Source organism: Schistocerca gregaria, chromosome 8, assembly GCF_023897955.1.
Source record: "Schistocerca gregaria isolate iqSchGreg1 chromosome 8, iqSchGreg1.2, whole genome shotgun sequence".
Lineage (NCBI taxonomy): Eukaryota > Metazoa > Arthropoda > Insecta > Orthoptera > Acrididae > Schistocerca > Schistocerca gregaria.
In genome coordinates, this window is record NC_064927.1 from 460,352,709 (window position 1) to 460,372,178 (window position 19,470).

Here is a 19,470-nt window from a genome sequence, read left to right on the forward strand (position 1 = left end):
TCGAACTTTTTTTCTACCTAATTTTCAACATTCGTCTGCAGCACCACACCTCAAATGCTTCGATTCTCTTCTGTTTCGGTTTTCCCACAGCCAATGTTTCGCTACCATACAATGCTGTGCACCAAACGTACATTCTCAGAAATTTCTTCTTCATATTAAAACCTATGTTTAATAATAGTAGAATTCGCTTGTCCAAGAATACCCGTTTTGCCAGTGCCAGTCTGCTTTTGATGTCCTCCTTGCTCCGTCCGTCATTGGTTATTTTGAAGCATTCCTTAACTTTTCTACTTCGTGGCCGTTAATCCTGATGTTCAGCTTCTCGCTGTTCTCATTTCTGCTACTTATTATTACTTTTGTCTTCCCTCGATTTACTCTCAGTCAATATATTGTACTCATTAGATTGTGCATCCCCCTGATGTAATTCTTATTCGCTTTCACTCAGGATAGCAATTACATCAGCAAATCGTATCATTGATATCCTTTCAACTTGAATTTTAATCCCACTTACAACACTATACTGCATCGCATATTATATCAACGTACAATGTGTATTAGCAAATATGGTATTACGAGGCTGTAAACGTTACACTCTGGGTTGATTTAAGTAAAATTGACCATGAGTTACCTAACGGGTTTGGATTATCGAACCTAAATTTAATATAACAGTAGAAACCAGAAAGCTAATGATTGAAATTTGGAAAATGTTTTAAGTAACCAAGTTTACTTAAATGAAATAAAATACGGTCGCCTGCCTAATTAGGCATAGTATTATGAATTATTACTTTAAAGAATCTGTATTGAATTTTGGTAAGGGATAGCTACCATTACTTCTTCCTCAGAGAAGCGCAATGAAAGTTTACTATAATAAGACAAGTGAAACAGTGAAGACTAGCAGTCATAAATAGTATATGCAAGCTCTCACAGGAACAGTTGACACTTTATCTCTTCTGAACAGTAATATTTTGTCATAAATAAATTATCTCATTCTCAAATGTTGTGCAAGACACTACTAAACCAAAAATGGACATGGTCCTGTTCTATAGTTACTTTTCATATAGTACAAACATAATTAAAAGTCACTAACAGCAGGATTTTTACACTCACTATGAAGCAATGTTATTTCTATTTTTATACATAAAAGCAATTACTGTAACTTTATCTTTTATAGGCAAAGACTTAGGTGGGCTCCTAAAACTGTCTTTCCAATTTTTACTACACAAAGCACATGAAGCTCAAAATTTACTTCAACTGCAATTAATATATTCATTATTCAAGTGGGTGTACTCATTTTAAGCAACTCTAAATTGGGGACCCTTAAACTGTTCATTACCATAAACCAAACTAAACACACTTTCTGAGACAATTTGTAAGGTGCAAATTTTGGTATTATTCTTTTATTCAAATTTCACTCACCTTGCAGGACTTTTAAAACAGGCAATGCCAGTGATTTTTCATACAGGTTCTTAAGTATGACTTTAAATGCATTTTACTCGAACTAACCTCAAAATAACGTGCTTCCTTTTGTCATTAGCACAAAAGACAGAATTACATGCAGTTAATCTTTGAAGCACAAATAGTTTGAATTAAAAACAAATCAAACATTATGGAGGTTTTCATAAATGCAATACTAATTACCTCCCTTGATTTCAATGAAACACACAGTATTTCTATATCTCTTGTTGCATTAATGATTAAGTAACACAAAGAATCACTTATTTTTCAATCGTTTTTCACATACAGGTGTAACCTCCCCACAAAATAAAATAAAATGAATAATATTCTCATTAAGTGTAACCTCAAAACACAAAAATTCCTAAACCTCTCAACAGTAAAAATATAATTATGTCGTTCACATTCAGTATAACCTACCAACAGGAAAATTGCGTAATGTATCAATAATAAAATGTGACTAATCTCTCAATAAAAAAAATGTGGGTCACTTATAACCTTTCAATAATTGACAGTCAATTTAACCTGGTAAATTTTGGACGTCAGCAATGCTGCGCCATGGCCCTGATACATCATTCTGAATAAACTGAAAAATCTTACCTTAATTAGATCGCCGGATAACGCGTATATATCTGCTCCTATAAGGAATTTTCCTGGCGCAGCTAAGTGCAATGCTGGCCGATAGATTTGTCTTATATAAAAGGAAAGAACTGATTCTTCTTTTCAATAATCGGGATGGCCAAGGATTGGAGAAATTAGTGAATTCTTTAAATTGAGATGAATGTCAAAAGTTACTTTTTATGAGAAAGATTATTATTAACAGATTTTTTTGAAACATTTACATGGGACTTGATGTAACAATACTACATATGCGAGAGGCTGCTTTTACCTTATTCTACAACGCTCAGGCTCCGCCATCGCTGCATACGACCGGCCCAGCCAACACGATACACCAGACACGACTGCTCGCTAGCAACAACATACTCCTACTGCAGTCAATACTGCTCTTTGGTCTCAGATTCTCTTCTAGCTTACACATCGCAGGCAGCGCGTGAGCAATACATCGAAATTACATCAACTCGAGTGCGCTAGCAACAAATTCTTTAATTAAGGGCCTCTTACATAACCCTCCACTGGGGGGCAAAAATATGGCAGCGATGGTGAGCCAATTGGACTTGCCATGAGCAACAAATTTTTCTATAATCTATTTAGTTACTGTGTCTACAGTCACAGAGTATATAAAACATTGATAAGTGCAGAACATATTAAGAAATTAAATAGAGTGCACATGCACTGAGTACAAAACATTCAGAAATGACAAAGTATATACGCAATGAGTACAAAATATATTAACAAATGACATAAAGTGCACACATACTGCATAAGTGTTTAGCATTTTTACATGAACTGATCACATTAACAAATGAAATAAAGTGCACACGCGCCATAAGAGTTTTTAACATTTTGTAAGTGCTGAATTCATTAAGAAAAGAAATAAAGTGCACACGCACAATCTATGTCTTTATCATTTTACAAGAATTTAAATGCACTGTATAAGCCTTTACTATGTTACAGGAACTAGGAAAGGAATGGAAAGGATTGCATCAGGGTTGTAGCACAGTAGGTTGCAAGTAGCTGCACTGAAAGTCCATATCTTTCTACAGAAGCACAACACCAAGTGAGACAATCTGAAGTATTTATCAGTGTAGCCAAGACACTGATATGTTGTATTAATATTCAATGTTATCATTTTGGTAGTACATTAGGTACACCAAACAGTAGGACCATAATAACATCTCCATCGTTCAAGGTGGTGGACAGCTTGATATGTCAACACCATATTCTTGTAGAAACCATACTCTTACAGCAACGTAGAATTAGTGCAAAAACTAATATAGTGCTCCATGATCATGAGGATGGACAGGACAAACGGATATTGCAGTAATTGCTGGTAATGAGGTAAGAAGGTGAAGGACATTAACTCTTATGCTAGTCATCATAGAATTACACTACTGTATCAACTAATATGAACAATTATTGGCACTTATTGGCTAGTTACTAAAGATGTAGTAAGTATTGAGTATTACAAAACACTATTCATAACTCATCTGATTGAATCAGTGGCATTCATCGGCCAGTTACTAAACATGTAGCAAGTATTGAGTATTACAAAACACTATTCATAGCTCATCTGACAGAATCAGTGGCATTCATTGGTCAGTTACTAAACATGTAGCAAGTATTGAGTATTACAAAACACTTTTCATAACTCATTTGATTGAATCAGTGGCATTCATTGGCTAGTTACAAAGTATTCATGTAGTGTTACAAAACATTATTCAGTGTTATTCACAAATCAATCAGTGGCATTCATTGGCCAGTTACAAAGTATTCATATAGTGTTACAAAACATTATTCAGTGTTATTCACAAGTCATTATTTAAAACATGAGTTATTGAGTGTAGCATCACGTTACTGGTGTTTATATATGATATGATGTAAGTGACATAAGACATATTTAAAATGTAAGACATTGGAACTATTACTCAAGGTTGGTAGTCCAATACTACATAGACATAATGGAATCAATATACAGAAAATTTGCATTATCTTTAGCACTAAAAATATATGTTAAACTGGTAGCATTATTTAGTTGTATACTGGTAATAGTTCGGACTCGTAATAATTTTTTTTTTAGCATTGCATTGCAGTAGGATCGATAATTAGTTGCTGGGGCATGAAAATATTTGCTTTTGACTTATTGCTGGAAATAAGGGTTATTAACGTCATTCGTCAGGAGTCAGCTGTAGCAAGGTTATGAAATAAGTACAGTATATGTGATGACATTCATAAATGATAGACACAACTGGGTAAAAAATGCAAGTACTAGAACAGATTTAATAACAACTTATAGCAAATTATGTCACGAAAAGCTTCTCCTGGAAAAAATACAAAAAGGATTATTGAGCTGAAAGAAGAAATGCATATTATGCTGGAAAATAGTGAACTTTGAATTAACAGGTAATGAAACATGTACTTAATATGTATGTACTCTAGCTGTCTTTTCCAAAACATTCAGTCATTATACTATGCGGCATAAGACATACTGAGAAAAGGAACTGCAACAAATACTTAAATAACTACATAGCATTTCTTAACTAACAGTAAATATATAAACTTCATCATTATCATCATCTGCAAAGAAAAACTTCATTATTCATATTAGCATATTCTTCATATAACTATTCATCATCATTTATTATCATCTGCAAAAAATAGACACTTCATTATGCATATTCATATTACCATTTACTTCATACAACTAATCATTATCATTCATTACTTCATATAGTATAGAGTTTCTTACTTCTAGCATATTTCATCACTAAAATTAACATCTGTAGTCCTGTCTGACAGTCTACATCAATCGCCTTGTATTCTGAAAGAAATATAATTAGTCAAGACTGCTATCATAAGATGTGTACAGTGTATTCTGGTTAATGCTTGTTAATTCTGATCCATTTACTCTTCATGACAAGATATTGCATTTTCTTTCCTTCATTCTGATGGTAAAATTTCCATTTCATAGTAAACCACTGTGGTTGTTTAATTCATTTCTTTACATGGTATTGCTTTCTGAAAAATGATGAATAAGGATTAATATCTTGCATTTAATTCATATACCCATTAAATAAAAACTTGTTTCTAGTAATATAATTAATCGTAGAGCATAGCATGACAGAAAACGTATTAGGTCAGAAACACAGACAGTTTTCAAGTGCAAAAAATGTACACACAGTATCATAATGTAGTAGCAAAAAATGTAAAATAGTCAAGATGTTGAGATATCATAATGCAAAATGTCAATGTCAACTGGTGTTTGTTACATCTTAAACATTTCATAGTGCATACAGATAAAAATTCTACTTTCGATAAAAAAACATTCATACATACACAAAATCGAAAATGTGCACGGTCTGATATATAACGACAAGAAAAGCGACCTGCTAACCTTAGCTTGCCGGGCACTTGCCAGGAAAAATATAATCATCATCAGTAAGTGGTCATATAAATGTCTGGAAATGGCATTACAGTGTGATAACCATAAAGTATCTTCATTCAATAAAGGGTTTAATATTGGAGACATGGTGATTGCCTTTGCTTTTTCTGGTTCTCAAAGTTTCAACGTGCACTACATTAGGGTGAGGAATGCTTTGTATTCTATATGGACCTGCGTATAGAAGTTCAAATTTACGGCATCTACTCTTTCCTCTGTTGGATAAATAGTGTGTGCGTACTAATATCTTCTGTCCTATGTGAAAGTCACAGCGTGTACAAACCTGTTTTTGCTGTGTTCTCCGGCGCTCTGCGGCACGTTTGATGTTGTTGAGCGCAATCTCAATTATTTCGTGGTGGCGTAGTCGACTAGATGTAGCAAAAGATACTAATTCTTCAATTTTGTTAGGTGGTTCAACATTTTTCAATATAACAGTCGGAGATAGCATAGTAGATTCTTTTGGTATGGAGTTAATTACATCCTGAAATGAGAGTATGTGTGTATTCCAATCAATATGTCTTTTATGGCAGTATATTCTACATAATTTACCAATTTCTTTCATCAGTCGTTCACAAGGGTTCGAAGAAGCGTGATACTTGGATATATAGATCGGAGAAATGTTTCTAGCTCGTAACATACGTGTCCATATCGCAGATCGAAATTGTGGTCCATTGTCGGAAATTACTTTCAATAAATGCCCTACATGAAATAAAAAATGATTTACAAATGCATTCGACATAGATTTAGCAGTAGGTTTGTGCAACGGAGTGAAGGTAACAAATTTCGAAGTGAGTTCAACAGCGACAAAGATGTAGCAAAAACCTCTATTAGTTCTGGGAATCGGTCCAAAAATGTCTACAGCGGTCATGTGTCTCAATTTAACAGGTACAATGGGATGTAACGGAGGAATATGTGAACTCGTGTCTGATTTAGCTTTCTGGCAGATTTTACATGACGCTAAAACTCGTCGAATATGTTTCTTCATGTTGGAAAAATAACAGTTCTGTCTCAGTATAGGAAAACATTTTCTGTCTCCATAATATGCGTAACTTAAATGAGTATACCAAATTAATTTGTTAACAAATTCGTCAGGAATGCATAATAACCAGTTGTTGCCGTCAGGGTGAGAGCGGCGGAACAGAATGTTATTGCGTATCGTGAAATGGTTTTTAATGGTAACGTTATTCTTATCTTGCCAAAGGTGTTTAATTTCTTTCCATACGTTGTCTTTACTCTGCTCTTGTGCTATGTCTCGTAATGACGAAGAAATGAAATTTTCGAATGCAACTTGTTGAATATACATGACGCTAGAATTTGCTTGGCAGAAGTTGGTTGCGATGTCTTGCTGATTGTTGCAGACAGAACGGGATAGTGCGTCTGCTACAATATTTTGTGTACCGGGAATGTGAACAATTGTAAAATTAAGTTCCTGTAAATAAAGTTTTCATATGCTTAATCTGTCATGTGTAAATTTAGCGGAAAGTAAAAACTGGGTAGCTCTGTGGTCTGTGTAAACGGTAGTATGTCTTCCAAAAAGAAAATGCCTAAATCGGGTAAATGCCCATACAACACATAATGTTTCAAGTTCTGTAACAGAATAATTGCGTTCAGCAGGTGACAGATTGCGACTTGCAAAAGCGATGTTTTTAATTACTGTATTACCGTCTTCTTCAATTTCCTGAAAAATGTGTACGCCTAAAGCTTCGTTAGAACTGTCGGTGGCAATGGAAAAATTTCTAGTGAGATCTGGGTGTGATAAAAGTGGTGCATTCAAAAAGGCATATTTCAGATTAGCAAATTCAGACTGTGCTTGGCTATCCCAGGACCAAATAGTGTTTTTACCCGTCAGTTGGCACAATCTAGGGGTGTCTAAAGCAGAGTAATGAATAAATTTACGGAAAAAGTTAATTAATCCCAGAAAAAAGCTGCGTAGTTGTTTCTTCGTCGTTGGAACAGTAATGTCACGTAAAGCTTGAAGTTCTTCCGGGTGAGGCGCAATGCCTTCTGCTGAAATTACATGTCCAAGAAATTTTATAGAAGTTTTGCCAAAGTGTGATTTGCTAAGATTAACTGTCAGTCCTCGTGCACGAAAAGTTTGCAACAGTTGTTCCAGAATCAAATTGTGTTCAGACCAGTTAGCTTCAGCAATAAGAATGTCGTCTACATACGTTGTGATTCTGTCTTTAAGTTCTGTCGGAAGTATAGTATTCAAACCGCGAATAAACGCTGCTGAAGAAATTGTTAAACCGAACGGTAATTTGCAAAATTGAAAACAGTCACCAAAACAGAGAAATTCTGCGTACTTTCTGCAGTTCGGATGGAGCTGAATTTGCCAAAACCCCGATTTCAAATCTAATGTGGTATAAATAGCAGTACCATGAAATTTCTGTAGAAGTTCTTCTAGTGTTTGTGGGCGATCTGTTTCATTAATAATAATGTCATTGATGTGACGCGAATCAAGTACGAGGAGAAATGAGCCATCCTTTTTCTTAACAATATGGAGCGGGTTTATGTACGGACTAACTGCTGGTTCAATAATACCTTGGTCAAGCATAGCTTGCAATTCTTTCTTAACTTGTTTTCTGTGAATATATGGAATGGGATAATGTTTGGATTTAAACGTGTCGTGCTGTTTAACTTGAAATTCATACATGAAACCGGACATAGTACCAGGGATGTTGTCAAAAACTGGAGCTTGCTGTAAAAGAATTTTGCGTAGTTGCGTACGTTCGTCGTCTGTATTTGCAGTGCTCTGTTTAACCTTATCCGAAATCATTTGTATAACGTCATAGTCGGCTTCGTCTGGTGTATTGTAGTTGTGTACGAACGTATCTGTGAACAATGTGGAATGACAGTCTATGTTACGTGATGCAGAAATGACCACTGTTCGATTAATTGCCTGTTCGTCTGCAGATAAAGCGTGCTGATATTCTAATGCCAGTTGTACATTTTCATTCTTTAACATTAAATAGGAATTTTGAAAGTCAATAATTGCGTCGTGTTGTACCAAAAAATTCGTACCTAAAATATCGTCTGTTGTCAATAAGGGAACAATCCAAAAATTTGAGTGGAACGTATCACCTGCAATACAAAATGATAAGTGTGTCTGTAATTTTACATCTACTCCTTTACCAGATACTGCTCCTTTTACTTTAGTTTTGTCTAGTGGTAACGTAGGATAAGTATTCTCTTCGTTACATTCGTTGAAAGTTTCCTCATTTATAACTGACATAGTTGATCCACAGTCGATTACTACTGAAAATGTGGATGATCCAATCTTTACTTCAATGACAGGGTGGGAAATGGTTTTTTGAATAACTGGTGTTTCATGCAAAAGAGTGTCTCGGATGTCGTCAAAAGTAATAACATTCTCGTGAATAACCTGCTGCGTGTCAAAAGTAGTGCTTACGTTGTTGGAAGATCCGACCTGTACTGTATCTAGTCAGATTCTTTCTGACGTGCTGTTACTTGCGGGAGGATGCTGTGGCATGTCGACTATTTGTACTGTTCTGTTATTTCTTCCTGACCTATTAGGTTCGGGATGATACCGTCTGTCTGGTTCATTCATAATAATCTGTTGTTGCCGATGATTCTGCTGCTGGTAAGACAGACTGTTACGCTGAAAACTGTGCTCATTACTTTTACGTCTGTCATGATAATCATTGCTATACGGCGCATTGCGATATGAGTTGAAATGGTGTGTTCTCTGTACGTAGTGATTTCCTTGTTGCTGTGCGTTACTATTTGGTGGAGCCGACGCTATATGTGTAGGCGGCGAAACATTAAAGCTTGGTTGTCCTTGCAGACTGCATTGTTGGTTAGGTATGCTAACCGGCTGGTTTTGCTGCTGTTGTGGTGAAAACCCTCTTTTGTTGCCAAAATATGTCTGCGATTGCTGGAAATTTTGTACATACTGATGATGAAACTTCTCTCTGGTATTAAAGTTATGCTGGTATTTCTTTTTATTTCGCGAGTGTCTAATGAAAACTGTCACTTTCGGTAAAACTTGTCATATCTCTTTACTCATTTATAACCCTAGATAGGTCAATAGTTGAAGAGCTGTTTTGATGGTTATAAAGGATAGTAGAAGAGAAGGCAGCAGTGCAGAAAACTAAAGATGAAATAGCACTACTACGGCTCGGGGCCCTGTGCACGCTACGGCACATATTCATCGAAGCGTAATGAATCCCCTGAGGTCACTTACGCGCTGCAAATAAATTTTAGTTTCTGTATTACAGGCAATGCCGGTGAAAATTCAAAAGCAAATTGTTGTATCCAGTCCAATTCTAGTTTCTGCATTAAAGGCCAAGCTGATGAAAATACAAAAGCAAATTGTCGGATCCAGTCCAAAGGGTGTATTTGTGTTTTGTCATTTTTAAATACCTTAGATTTTTGCACGGATAAAAATTGCTTATAATCAACGTTATCGTCTCTGAATGTGTAAACTGGTTCAGGATTGTATGATAATCCGTTTGTCTGTGTCTGCCCGGAATCCAAGTCAAGTACTCTCTGTAAATTACCTAAATTGTACTTGCTGTGTGAGTGTGAGAAATGTTCGGAGAGTGGCGTATGCTGTGTCGTGTTACAGGCTGAGACATTTTTCATCTCCGGCACTTCTTGCTGTAAAGACGACACTTTTCTACACAATGTATTATTGGACGAACCTATCTCGCTAATCGTCTGCTGTAAATTTTGGAATTCGGGTGTTTGATTGAAAGAAATTGGTGACGTATCGTCTGATTTGGTGTCATTGTTATTTTCGATAACGTCAATACGACTGGCCAATTCATCAAATTTTTCAGTCAATGCTTTAACCTGATCATCATTTTTAATGTCAAAAGCATTAATTTGTTTTTGGATTTCACGGGTAGTTTTGTTCAATTTCTTAACGTCTGCATTAATGGCATAGGGATCCTGTATTAATTCTAATTGTTCAAGTCTGTTGGTCACTGTCTGAAAGTCTACTGTGTGTGTGTCTGTTTTTGTTTTAAGATCGGATATTTCAAAATGCAATTCGGTGTTCAACTGTTTAATAGTATTGATTTCGTCTGATACTGTAGCCATGTTATTGTCTACGTATGTTTTTGCTTTCGTAAATAATTTACGCTTATCCTCCTGTCTCTGTGCAGTAATTGTTTCCATGACTTGTTTCTTTACTTTGTTCTGTTCCTGTATGAATTTACGGTAACGCGTTTCACTGCTTTGTAGGTGGTGATTAAAACGTTCGTCAATTAGGCTGTTCTGTTGTTCTAATTTCTTGTCTACTTTCGCATCCAGTGTGCGTGAAAGTTCTGCTGACATTAATTTAAACTCGTCGCGTAACTGTGTAGCGTTTGCAGAACATTGTTTAGCGACTGCACTAATTTCATCTCTAAGTAATTTAGTTGCGGCTGCATGTGTATTACTTAATTTTTGTGCCACAGATCTAATTTCTTCACTACTGTTCCTAGCACAAGCCTTAATATCCTCACGTAATTGTTCTTTAGTATCATGACACTGCATGGAAATGGCTGTAATCGGTTCACTAAGTTGTTTGGAATTGTTGTCTAATTTTTCATGAATTTGTTTGCAATTGTTGTCTAGTTTTTCATTAAGTTGTTTGTAATTGTTGCTTGTTTTTCATTCGACTGTATGGAATTGTTCTCAAGTTTTTCATTAAGTTGTAGTAATAATGCCATAACTTGATCCCAGCCAAAATTAGCTGCTGTATTCTCTGTGCTGTGTGATGGTGTATCTGCATGTCTCACGTTTTGTATAACCATTTGGTCATTGTCTGATTCACAAAAAGGTTTGCTAATCGGATGTGCTCTATTGGTCACTACAGCGGAATCAAATAAATCTGACGTGCCTTGTGTATATTGGTCACCTTCGTTAGAAACAATTATCTGTTCGCTACGTAAATTTTGCAAATCAGCCGTGTCAAACTGGACAGCGTTCGTTTTAACGGAACGTGCCGCGTCATCAATTGCCGTTAAATTTACATTGAACACAATTGAATTTGTTTGCTCATCATTTAGATTAGAATCATTACTGGTGGTCGGTACGCACTGATTGTCTGTAACTGGAGGATTATCATCAAGACACTGAGTGTCGCTAGTATTATCAGTCAAATTCTTAAAGTCTGCTTTTTCACCCATTGCGACTCGCGATGTACTGTTAGCTGTTTTTCGCGGCATTTTCACAGATCAAAGCTAAACACAAAATCAAAGACAAAGCAAAAATGGAACAAATACAGTTACGACAAAGAGCAATAAATTGCCGATGACCTGTGAAAGAAAAAGTGACAAATTAGTAAATGCGTTGCGCCAGATGCAAACTACTTTTAATATTAAGTAAATAAGAGCACTGCTTGCTAGCAACAACTTACTGCTACTGCAGTCAATACTGCTCTTTGGTCTCAGATTCTCTTCTAGCTTACATATCGCAGGCAGCGCGTGAGCAATACATCGAAATTACATCAGCTCGAGTGCGCTAGCAACAGATTCTTCAATTATGGACCTCTTACACAGGATACTCGGATGTTAGTAATTATGTGGAATGGATCCTAAAGGCATGATGAGAGGAACCAATTCAAGGGTTGAATACAACAGTTTCACACAATTTGCCAGATTATTGCAAATCAAGCAACACTTAAATAAATCTGACCTCTTAGATGTTTCAGAAGTGATGGCGCAATATTGGTGGCGAGAACAGGGTGGCTACCTAGTCTTTCCTCTGGATGTACTTTGCTGTATTACTTTCTTCTTAGCGACGAAATTACCAACTTTAGAGCCTTTTCCAATAAGAGAGCACCATTTTACAGCCGTACACACATCGGAGGCCTTTCCATGTTAATCCAGGTACTGGATGCCACCCTCCGCAATTACGCTGTCCACTCACTTGCTGCTCAGACCAGACCAGACTGTCCAGTAACTAGCTGCCGACTAACTGTGCTCTCTCACTTGGCGCCCCGCGCCAACTACTTCTTGGCGCGTGCCAACTCACTTCTGTTGCAAATGGGAAATACTGTTGCTTTTCATTTTATACAATGCATCTCCCTAGGTATGAACCAGCATGTACATAGTTGTAAAGAAACATCTTTTTAAAATATATATTTAAAAATAATTTATATATGTTTATATATTTTAAAATACATCTTTAAATACTTTACCATATCGACACAAAAACCACATAATTATGTTACATTTTCCTCCAATTAATTTAAAGAATTTCAGTGGTAAAGAGAAAACATTTTACACAACTTTTCACTTCATTACAATAGGTCAAAGACACTAAATAGTAAAAAAAAATACACACTTGACATTAAACATAATTAACCAGTACAAAATATTTACAGACTTAATTATGGTGTTACACACTCCCGAACCTTTCTTTTATTTCCAGCATTGCTTCGTATATGCACGGACTGAACAGTAGGGGCGAAAGTCTACCCCCTGTCCTAAATCCTTTTTAATCCGAGCCCTTCATTCTTGGTCGTCCACTCTTATTATTTCCTCTTGGCTCTTGTACATATTGTATATTACTCGTCTCTCCGTATAGCTTGCCCCTATTTTACTCAGACTTCCGAACATCTTGCACCATTTGACATTGTCGAACACTTTTACAAATCGACAAATCGTATTAACGTGTCTTGATTTTTCTTTACTCAGCATCTACATCTACATCTACATGACTACTCTGCAATTCACATTTAAGTGCTTGGCAGAGGGTTCATAGAACCACAATCATACTATCTCTCTACTATTCCACTCCCTAACAGCGCGCAGGAAAAACGAACACCTAACCCTTTCTGTTTGACCTTTGATTTCTCTTATTTTATTTTGATGATCATTCCTACCTATGTAGGTTGGGCTCAACAAAATTTTTTCGCATTCGGAAGAGAAAGTTGGTGACTGAAATTTCGTAAAAAGATCTCGCCACGACGAAAAACGTCTTTGCTGTGATGACTTCCATCCCAATTCGCGTATCATATCTGGCACACTCCCTCCCCTATTACGTGATAATACAAAACGAGCTGCCCTTTTTTGCACCCTTTCGATATCCTTCGTCAATCCCACCTGGTAAGGATCCCACACCGCGCAGCAATATTCTAACAGAGGACGAACGAGTGTAGTGTAAGCTGTCTCTTTAGTGGACTTGTTGCATCTTCTACGTGTCGTGCCAATGAAACGCAACCTTTGGCTCACCTTCCCCACAATATTATCTATGTGGTCTTTCCAACTGAAGTTGTTCGTAATTTTAACACCCAGGTACTTAGTTGAATTGAGAGCCTTGAGAATTGTACTATTTATCGAGTAATCGAATTCCAACGGATTTCTTTTGGAAGTCATGTGGATGACCTCACACTTTTCGTTATTTAGCGTCAACTGCCACCTGCCACACCATACAGCAATCTTATCTAAATCGCTTTGCAACTGATACCGGTCTTCAGATAACCTTACTAGACGGTAAATTACAGCATCATCTGCGAACAACCTAAGAGAACTGCTCAGATTGTCACCCTGGTCATTTATACAGATCAGGAACAGCAGAGGTCCAAGGACGCTTCCCTGGGGAACACCTGATATCACTTCAGTTTTACTCGATGATTTGCTGTCTATTACTACGAACTGCGACCTTTCTGACAGGAAATCACGAATCCAGTCGCACAACTGAGACGATACCCCATAGCTCCGCAGCTTGACTAGAAGTCGCTTGTGAGGAACGGTGTCAAAAGCTTTCCGGAAATCTAGAAATACGGAATCAACTTGAGATCCCCTGTCGATAGCGGCCATTACTTCGTGAAAATAAAGAGCTAGCTGCATTGCACAAGAGCGATGTTTTCTGAAGCCATGCTGATTACGTATCAATAGATCGTTCCCTTCGAGGTGATTCATAATGTTTGAATACAGTATGTGCTCCAAAACCCTACTGCAAACCGACGTCAATGATATAGGTCTGTAGTTAGATGGATTACTCCTACTACCCTTCTTAAACACTGGTGCGACCTGCGCAATTTTCCAATCTGTAGGTACAGATCTATCGGTGAGCGAACGGTTGTATATGAGTGCTACGTAGGGAGCTATTGTATCAGCGTCTAGCTTCCATTATCAACCATTAACATCAGAATTGTCTCTCTGGTGCCTTTACCATTCCTAAAGCCAAACTGATTATCATCTAGCCTCAATGTACTTAGGGTGCACAAGACACTAAACACCGAGTTGCTGACAAGCCGTTGGTGATGAAGCATGACCGAATTGCTTATGATCACAAACTAGAATGGCCCGATAGCAATGTGCTGTAACGTTAACATACCATCAACTCACAACATAATACAGGGTGCTTCAAAAATAATATACGTATTTGAATGCATATATTTATTAAACATTAAGACATACGAATACGAAGCTTTACACACGAACCTCTCAAGTTCAGATTACAGGTGTTCAATATGTCCTCCACCAACGACACGCCACGCGGGGTTGCCGAGCGGCCTAGGGCGTCTTGTCACGGTCCGGGCGGCTGACCCCGTCGGGCATGGGTGTGTGTGTCGTCCATAGCATAAGTTAGTTTAAGTTAGATTAAGTAGTGTGTATGCTTAGGGACCGAAGACCTCAGCAGTTTGGTCCCATAAGACCTTACCACAAATTTTCAAATTTTCAATGACACGAACAATAACACATCGATACTCAAATTCCTCCCATACTCGGGGAAGCATGTCCTTCGTCACTGATGTTAAGGCAGTACAGAACCGGATCTTCAACTTTTCAGGTTCTGTGTTAGTGGTGGTACATGAACGTTAACTTTAACGAAAACCCACAGGAATAAGTCATAGATTGTCTAATCCGATGACTGTGGAGCCCAGCCGAGACATGTTAAGCCGCCAGCTCCTTGACGACCAATCCTATGGTTCGGTAGAGTGTCATTCAGATATTCACGCACTTGGTGACTCCAGTGAGGGGGTGCCCCATCTTGTTGAAAAATAAGGTTGTCTTCGTGCAGCCTCAGAAACAACCAGTTTTAAAACATAGCGAGATACTGCTAAGCGATAACAGTGTTTCCATTAAAGAAGAATGGGCAGTAAAGAGATGATCGGGATATTGCGCAAAAAACGTTGACTCGTACATGTTCAATGGCTGCGTGTGGGTTCCGTAGGCCCCAAATTCAAACATTGTGTTTGTTTACCTGACCACTAACATGGAAAGTCGCTTCGTCACTGAACACGATGCATTGTTGCGAAAGTGTTATCATTGTCAATAGCATCAAGAATCTCGTTATAAAATACCACAAGTTTGCCTTTGTCATCAGGACGCAGAGATTATAACAGCTGTAACTTATACGGCTCCATAACCAACCAACGTCTCAAAACACGCCAAATTGTTGTATTAGGCAGTCCCGACTGGCACGACGAGTTGATTTTGAAGGACTACGTTGGAAAGCAGTTTGAATTCGTGCAACATTTTCTTCAGAAACACGAGGGCGGCCAGGACTCTTTCCTTTACATAGACATCCTGTACCTAGAAACCGTCGATACCATCTGAGAATGTTCCACCCATTCGGAGGATCAATTTGGCACCTCAACCAGAAATGGTTTTGCACTGTAATCACGGAACTGCACTTCGCAAACTCGAGAACACAAAATTATTTCTGCTGCGGAGTAGCCATTGTAAACATGTGACGGTTACCAAGCAAAACAGAAGATAACTGACATCTAGTGGCTATTAATATAAACTAGGCGATGTATTCGTTTCTCTAACAGCCTAGTCGAGGCGCAGCGATCGATTGTTTGGACAAAATAAAACTGCGTAATATGATTATTCCTTTTGAAACACCCTGTAGTAATGAAACATGAAAAAATGATCAAAACTGGGCAGGTGAATGCGATGCACTGTGATATGGTGATTCAAGAACCCGGGGAAATGTTAGAAGTTATGAATGTACACCTGTATACAGGACCCATGTACCAGAAACGGCACCGAGCGAGGTGGCGCAGTGGTTAGCACACTGGACTCGCATTCGGGAGGACGACGGTTCAGTCCCGTCTCCGGCCATCCTGATTTAGGTTTTCCGTGATTTCCCTATATCGCTTCTGGCAAATGCCGGGATGGTTCCTTTGAAAGGGCACGGCCGATTTCCTTCCCAATCCTTCCCTGACCCGAGCTTGCGCTCCGTCTCTAATGACCTCGTTGTCGACGGGACGTTAAACACTAACCACCACCACCACCACCAGAAACGGCACACTACGCACAACCCAGCCCAGCTACAGCATAGAAACAATAGCATCAGAGCACCATCCAGTGGCCGCCATTGTGATGCAGTGTGGAACTTCTACAGTGTTGCAGTATAACGGCACACAATATAATGATACGACCAACATCGAGTGACAATAGTGATAATAGAGGACTTAAGGAGATTCTGCAAAACAAATGAATATATCCGATACAGCCAGTAGATGCAACATATAGAAAAGTTAAAAACAGCATGAACACTGCTTCGATATGACAGATGCATATTCGTAACGGATGGCAGTGTGAAATCAGCATTTTGTGATAGCAGAGTAACAGAAGAAACACCTCTATCCAGTACGTCGAACAAGAACTCGGGCTCCACTTCTTGAATGGGCTTCTTAACCAACTACTTTCTGAAGTCATGCAGGTGCGCCACCAAAAATGCGCTACTCAGAGTAGTTAGGCGAAAACATATATCAGCGTCTGGTATGTTATATCTGTTTTTATACAAGCAGTGTCTGTGATCTTATTACATAATCTAAAACCTTCGATTTCATTGTATGCAAGAATTAAAGTTATTCGCCATCTATTGGCTGTGTTATAGCTTACAATATCAAGTGAGTACCGGTGTCCCATTGGTCTCTAGTGAGCTACAGACAATGCTGTTGTCCAGAATGAGATTTTCACTCTGCAGCGGAGTGTGCGCTGATATGAAACTTCCTGGCAGATTAAAACTGTGCAGAGTGAAAATTTCATTCTGGAAACATCCCCCAGGCTGTGGCTAAGCCATGTCTCCACAGTATCCTTTCTATCAGGAGTGCTAGTTCTGCATGTTTCGCAGAAGAGCTTCTGTAAAGTTTGGAAGGTAGGAGACGGATACTGGCAGAAGTAAAGCTGTGAGTACCGGCCGTGAGTCGTGCTTCGGTAGCTCAGTTGGTAGAGCACTTGCCCGCGAAGGGCAAAGATCCCCAGTTCGAGTCTCGGTCGGGCACACAGTTTTAATCTGCCAGGAAGTTTCAATGCTCTTGTCGTTTTTGGACGTGCACACGGAGTGCAATGCCTTAATGCAATGCAAGTTACAAGGGCAGTCTGTTTACCCTCAAAAAGTGCGAATCTTCCGCCATGTTTCTGCAGATGCCATTGTCTGTCCCTGTGTCATTCACGGGTTGTGGACAAGCTAAGGAAGACAGATCAGTACACAAGGCGAGTTGGACAAGGTCGCTGAGGCATCACAACCCCACGTGAAGACCGATACCTAGCTGTTTCTCCACTGCGGCTTCGTACGGCCACCGCCAGATACCTAAAAGCCGATGTCGGAAGCACCACTCTTACTGCTATGTCCGTTCAGGCTGTGAGGAACAGGTTACGAGAAGGGACCCAACGAGCCAGATGTCCTGTTCGAGTATCCGCTTGACATGACACCTGGCAGTGCGCCTTCAGCTATAACGTTCCCGTGTCAGCCGGTGTCTTCCTTACGAGCGAATCGCGTTATTCACAGCTGATTCGTGTTCGTGCGTGGAAATGCCATGGTTAGCGGTATCTGCCAAAGTGCTCTACCAACTGAGCTACCGAAGCACGACTCACGGCCGGTACTCACAGCTTTACTTCTGCCAGTATCCGTCTCCTACCTTCCAAACTTTACAGAAGCTCTTCTGCGAAACATGCAGAACTAGCACTCCTGATAGAAAGGATACTGTGGAGACATGGCTTAGCCACAGCCTGGGGGATGTTTCCAGAATCTGCCAAATTTTGTCCAGGAAATCGGTAGACCATCTTTACGAACAAGTTATATGATTGACAGAATAGTTGGACACAGACTAATTGGTTTCAAGTGCATAGGTAAACACAAGAACTACACCTGAGTTACGTATTTGCTTGCATTTGGCATAACATGGCCGAAGCTTGTGGGACCTCTTCCCCCGATGCCGGGACAGCAGTTTGTGTAGCTGTTATCTTAATACTATTTGATCGAGTCCCGTACCTGTTAAGTCACTAAGTTCTGATAGAAGCATCTTTCATATTCCACAGGAAAAATTATGTAGTTTCATTAGAAAAGAATAAATTAAGAGTAATTCGGTGACTGAGTGGCCTACAGGGACCATCCGACCGCCATGACATCCTTGGTGGAGGATGCGGATAGGAGGGGCGTGGGGTCACCACACCACTCTCCTGGTCGTTATGATGGTATTCTTGACCGGAGCCGCTACTATTCGGTCGAGTACCTCCTCAATTGGCATCACGATGCTGAGTGCACCCCAATATACGGCAACAGCGTATGGTGGCCTGGATGGTCACCCAACCAAGTGCCGACCACGCACGACAGCGTTTAACTTCGGTGATCTCACGGGAACCGGTGTATCCGCTGCGGAAAGGCCGTTGCTCAATTCGGCGAGTATAAACGATAATAATTACTTGTGAACGACAGAAAATTCGCCATATTGTCCGATATAACCTCGCAACACACTAAGATAAAGAAACGACGCACCATCCAAGTGGGACGGGAATCGTGAGATGTTACGTAAATGTACAGGCAAACAAAGCGTACAAAGCTGCTGGGTTTTCTTGTTACTGGGAGGATATATCGGTTATGATACGACGACTGGGAAGTCTACGTATGTACGCTCATTTTTTTTCTACGTTGTCGTGTCACCGAGACAGTTCCGAAGTTTCTGAATGTGAAAAGATTATTTCATTCAGCGCAAGCTAACTGCATCTGTTTACGTATGGAACTGGCGATGGTAGGGAGCGGATTCATCA